The following is a 6,444-nucleotide window of genomic DNA, read 5'->3' as shown; positions in this document are numbered from 1 at the left end:
TATTTTCATTTCATCAAAAGTCTCCTGTGGTGTGTGTCATTTCAAATACAAAAACCGGATCATTTCTCGACACTCAACAGGCTCCATTTCCCACTTGACTCATTTCAAACACATGTAAATCAAAACTATATAAGCATTTTTAGAGAGTTATAGCCAAAAAAATAGCAAAAAATGCATTAAAAATGGGGAAAAAAGGCATTAAAAATGGAAAGAAAATTATGGTAAATTTTTTTTTAAATCGTTGACTCATCGTAGACATTTTTAGAGAGTTACTTCCCTTATATAATAGCGAAAAAATGCATTAAAATGGAAAAAATGATGGTAATTTTTTTTTAAATCGTAGACTCATCGTAGACGCGCGCTAATACCCAGAAGGGCTCGATATGAATCACGACTAAAGATACCCGCTTTTGGTTAAACTGCAAAATGTCTGTGTGTGTGTCCTTTATACAAATCCACAATTTTTTAGTTAGAGGGGTCGCACTTTCTATGGTCATTCAAAACCGTCCAAGGGTGATCATGCACATCTTTACATTTCCCCAGACACCCCGCAAAGCCATTAAAAAATCAATAGAAGTGACTTTTTTGTGAATTTTCTATCAAAATGCCTGAAACTTGATACACCAATTGAATGCCAGCTAGCTGTATGTGATTGGTCGGAGATTTGGACAGTACTCGCGTGTATGTGTACACGCACGCAGCTGTATATGCATGCACTAGCACTATGACCCGGCGTTACCGGGTCATAGTGCTAGTATAATATAAATATAGATATTATAATCCTACAACTGTTTCAATTCAGACCCAATAATAAATTTATAAAAAGTCATGTTTGTAGCTAAAAATCTCATCAGGAAAATATTTGACAAAAATTACATAGGGGGGTTTATAGATCCTAGAAAGATTGAATTAAATATAAGATTTTATAGTTTGCTTGAAGCATTATATATGAAATTTAACGTTGAAAGATTTAAAAGGCCAAACAATGCAAAAAGATTTTAAGATGAGGTACCGTAAACTACACGGACAGATACATGCAGACGTTGGCAACTCCCCAACAAATATAAACACAACCTTATCACCAGAAACATCAGATTACCGATATTCTATCACCTCATTAAAACTCACAAAACTAGTATTAATCTACATATTAGACCAATTGTCTCCAGCATAGAAGGACCCCTCTATAAAATCTCCTGGTTCCTCTCCTAGATACTCAAGCCTATACTCTTTACTCTTTTACTTGTTTCAGTCATTTGACTGCGGCCATGCTGGAGCACCGCCTTTAATCGAGCAACTCGACCCCGGGACTTATTCTTTTGTAAGCCCAGTACTTATTCTATCGGTCTCTTTTGCCGAACCGCTAAGTAATGATGACATAAACACACTAGCATCGGTTGTCAAGCGATGTTGGAGGGACAAACACACACACGCACATATATATATATATACATATATACGACGGGCTTCTTTCAGTTTCCGTCTACCAAATCCACTCACAAGGCTTTGGTCGGCCCGAGGCTATAGTTGAAGACACTTGCCCAAGGTGCCACGCAGTGGGACTGAACCCGAAACCATGTGGTTGGTAAACAAGCTACTTACCACACAGCCACTCCTGTGCCTATACTTCACACTTTTCCTGGGTATGTCAGCAGCTCCGATGAGGTCATACGAAGACTACACAGAATAGAACCCGCACAACTTATACACAACAGATATACATTCTGCCTTGACGTTGTTTCCCTCTACACGACAGTACCCGCTCTTCCAGCCGTCAACTTTGTAACGGAGTGCATCAGTTCAGATAATATATATTGCTATGACCTCACTCCACAGGACATACATCAACTTCTAGCGGTCGTCGTAGAAAATACTTATTTCACTTTCCACCGCCACATATATAAGCAAACAACAGGTCTACCCATGGGATCTAGTCTTTCAGGCTTTCTAGCCATTACTTACATGAACCGACTAGAACGTCGAGCACTCTAGCACCTGTCGCTCCTGTTTTTTCTTTACTAGCTACATAGATGATATACTTATCATCACTTCATCACGTGAAGAGGCCGACAAAATATCCACGACATTCTCAAGCATAGATAGTAACATAAAATTTACCACTGAACACCTCGATAAAGATGGTTCTTTATCTCTACTAGACTTCCAGCTTAAAATAACAAAAGGAGGTAATATATACACCAACTTCTATAAGAAAGCTGCCAGTAGAGAACTGTTTGTGAATTATAGGTCAGCCCTACTCCTCGGTGCTAAAACGGGATACGTAAGAAATGAACTAGCACGTATCAAGAATAAATGTAGCAAATTTGAGGACCAGATTACTCACACCGCACACTTCACAGAATGGCTACCCTACTTCCACAATAAACCGAATTAAAAATCAAAAGCGCCGCAGACATAAGACCTTCTCTAACACCTGCTTCATGAAATTACCACATTTCAATGAAAGCATAACCACAGCAATTCGTAGACATATGCAATGAAGGACTAGACATACAATTAGCACACTCCGGCCTCTCTCTGCGCGGATACCTGAATAAAAAGTAATCTAGAGATAACAATCAATGCTCATTAACTAACTGTCTTATCCGCGATACAGGTATGTGCCAGTGGACACATGTGGTATTCCGAATTGAATGCAATAAATGTAAGGTGTTTTATATAGGCAGCACAACTCGAACTTTACATACTTGCATTAAGGAACATCTCAACACACGTGCATCCTCATTTAAAAAACGCGTTGATAAATGTAAAAATACCAACAAACTAATTAGAGTTACTATTGAAGCCAATGATAGAAATCTTGGCAACTTGAGAATTAAGGAAGCTTTGGTTATCTATAAATTAATACCACAAATAAATAACAGATTGGAGCTAGGCACGCAATGCATAACTTGACATACACACACAGGCACATTTGCTACATATCAGAAAAGAGGTGATGAAAATTGATTTGTGGAGCGATAAGTTAATAATTGACGTCACTAACATTCACAAAGAAGGGAAACGCTTGAAAATTCAAATATAAACAGAAATATTTTATCTCCGACAAAAACCATCTTTCTAAGGACAGTTCCCTTTTAACCCTGAAGAAAGGACTTGTATGTCCCGAAATATTGGATACATATACGACCAAAGATTACCAGGTAACTTACTTTTAGCTTACGTTACCTCATCTTAAGATCTATTTGCATTGTTTGGCCTTTTAAAATCTTTCAACGTTGAGTTAAATATGTTTATGTTTGTAGACGGGTTCTGTATTTTTCGATGAACAAATTTTCTTTATTTAAACGTTCTTGTATAGATATTGTCTCTTTGCACTGGTAGGTGGGGAAAACTGTGAAGTTTGGTTGGATACTACCTGCACATCTCTTCATGTGCCCACTCCCAGGAATCTGTCTGTATTGCGGGAACTGGATCTGTGCCTTATGTAGTGTGGTTCTCCGTCTCAGTGTCATACTTGTTTGTCCTATATAGTTACGTCCGAGTTAAATATGTTTATGTTTGTAGACGTGTTCTGTATTTTTCGATGAACAAATTTTCTTTATTTAAACGTTCTTGTATAGATATTGTCTCTTTGCACAGGTAGATGGGGAAAACTGTGAAGTTTGGTTGGATACTACCTGCACATCTCTTCATGTGCCCACTCACAGGAATCTGTCTGTATTGCGGGAACTGGATCTGTGCCTTATGTAGTGTGGTTCTCCGTCTCAGTGTCATACTTGTTTGTCCTATATAGTTACGTCCACAACCTGAGCAAGTTATAATAAATTACAGAAATGAGAGTGCGCATAATTTTTGACTTACCTTGTTATTATTTCTTAATAATAGTCTGATTCGGCTCAATACAATTTGAAGTTTAGTAGGCTTGTCAGACTTAGATGAACGAATGAAGTAACAGGGGAAATTCAAGATGGCTACTGAATATTTGGCTGCTTTGGTCAAGACGGGTCGCATGGTGTTACTCTTTTGTTTCAGTCATTTGACTGCGGCCATACTGGAGCACTGCCTTTGGTCGAGCAAATCGACCCCACAACTTATTCTTTATCCTAATACTTATTCTATCGGTCTCTTTTGCCGAACCGCTAAGTTACGGGGACGTAAATTCACCAACATCGGATGTCAAGCGATGTTGGGGGACAAACACAGATACATATATACGACGGGCTTCTTTCAGTTTCCGTCTACCAAATCCACTCACAAGGCTTTGGTCGACCCGAGGCTATAGTAGAAGACACTTGCCCAAGTTGCCACGCAGTGAGACTGAACCCGGAACCATGTGGTTGGTAAGCAAGCTATTTACCATACAGCCACTCCTGCGCCTAGCTACTTACTACACAGCCTAGTTTTGAAATAACAGCGATATCACATAGAAGTTTGTATTCCTTGGACCGCGTTGTTGGTGGCGCCACGCTATCTAAGTAATATGGGTGAGAATCTTTACAGACACCAGCTGCCGATGTGGGTATGGGAGGATACCTGCTGCATAAGTGCTTGGGTGTGCATATGCATGTCTACTGTGTGCGTATGCATGTGAGATGGCGGCGATAGCTCGTTGGTGCATGGGTGTGTCAGATGTGTATGTTTGTATGCGCATCATCTGTGCATGGATACGTGTGCGCTTGTCTGAACGTGCTGGTTTGTGTATGCATCTGTGCACGTATACGTGTGCATTGGAATACGCTGCATGTATGTATGATTACGTGTCTGGAATGCATGTGTGAGTGTGCGTATGTGTGGTATGCGTGAATGTGTGTCTCTGTATCTGTATGTTTATATGGGACTGGTGTGTGTGTGTGTTGACTTATGTGTTGGGTACCACGCGGTAGCAACAGCGTCAATAAGGGAGTAAATAGATTCGATGTTGGCTTAAAATTTGGCGGTGTTAGGTGAAGAAAGAAAGGTGAGTATATATATTATGTGCACACACACATATAGCAAGTCGATCATGAGAGAAGTCCGTGTAGGCAGTGGAGGTTAAATACCCTCCCTTGCTTGTGGGGCAGCCAGACCTAAGGTGGTATCTATGAGTTGAAAGCAGCCAGTGGTTCGAAGATCTTTGGGAGGACGTATATCTGGTGGCAATAAGACAGTTCTTTTTCTTGTTTATGAATACTGCATATTGCTGGAGAATATGTTATCTTTTGCAGTGACAGTAACAAGTAAGGTCAATTTTTGGGAAGTCATTCCTGTGGTCGTATACTCTCCAGATAAAGTGGAACAAGGTGGAGTTTTCCCTATCCCTACATCTGGAGGAATGCATATGCTATGCATACCTTCCCTTGGAGTTAATAGCCGTCATGCCCATATAGTGTCATACTCAGACGGTGTGGTGATGATGGCTCTGTAAACCACAGCCCTTTAGGTAGAATCCCTCCAGTGGGCAATTGGTAGAGTTTCGGAAGTTACAGGGTGGAGATTGGAGGCTGTGTTTGCGTGTTATAGAGTGCAATGTTTGAAATTGTTATCGAATCAGTAGCTAACCTTGACGTTGTGCGGACTGAAAAGCTTGTAGTACTTGTGACCTCCAATGAAATGCTTCTTGATCAATGACAGGGAGCTCTTAGTTACGTTGATTGAAACTTCTAGGTTAAATAGAGTATTTTTCTGGTTCTCTCCGGGTGCAGAGTTGCCCACATACGTTAACTTCTCGATGAATCCTCTTCTCGCTAAAGCCTCGTTGTAATGAGGCGGTCCTGTAGAAAATCGCGAGATCGGTTGAAAGCTGAGATTCTTCTGCTAATGCCAGAAACTAGCTTTCTAATTACAGTGGGGATAAGAGTTAGAGTTTTTGTGGATATAGTTTCCTCGTTAGGCTTTTGCAATTCGAAGTATACTACTACGTATTTCAACCAACTCATTGCCACCTGCTTCAACACAACAGACCACTTTATCACCCACTTATATATGTGAAATCCCACACACTCGCGGAAATGGAAGGCCATTGCACCGACTGGTTTAAATTTACTTTTTACTCCTTCATTTCCTATCACCACCTCTTCATTTCTTTCCTTCTCCTCATCCAGTTTTTATCTCCTACTACTCCTTGTTTAATGTAGTTAGCAGCTCAGTCATGGAGGATATAAAACTGTTTTTCCTCCTCCCAACCTTAAAGAAGCATCAGATGCTCTACTCTGCACAAAATTTTCACTTTACTCTTTCTGTCAGGTTTTCCAAGTAATACAAGTCCTGTAAAAGTAGGCAACCACCGGTCTGCTTCGATTGTTTTATCTTGTATGAGTGCATGTGTTTGTATGTGTGTATAGGTAGTCATACGTACAATGTGTATGTATATATATATATATGATTTTTGATTTTTGATTTTTGATTTTTCCAGTTTCAGCTAATGAGCTGTGGCCATGCTGGGGCACCGCCATTTGGTTTGCTACACGGTTTTACCTCACGGATGTTTGTTGGCAAACGCCA

The sequence above is a fragment of the Octopus sinensis genome, linkage group LG4 (assembly GCF_006345805.1).
Source record: "Octopus sinensis linkage group LG4, ASM634580v1, whole genome shotgun sequence".
Classification (NCBI taxonomy): domain Eukaryota; kingdom Metazoa; phylum Mollusca; class Cephalopoda; order Octopoda; family Octopodidae; genus Octopus; species Octopus sinensis.
This window is presented reverse-complemented; position numbering follows the sequence as displayed.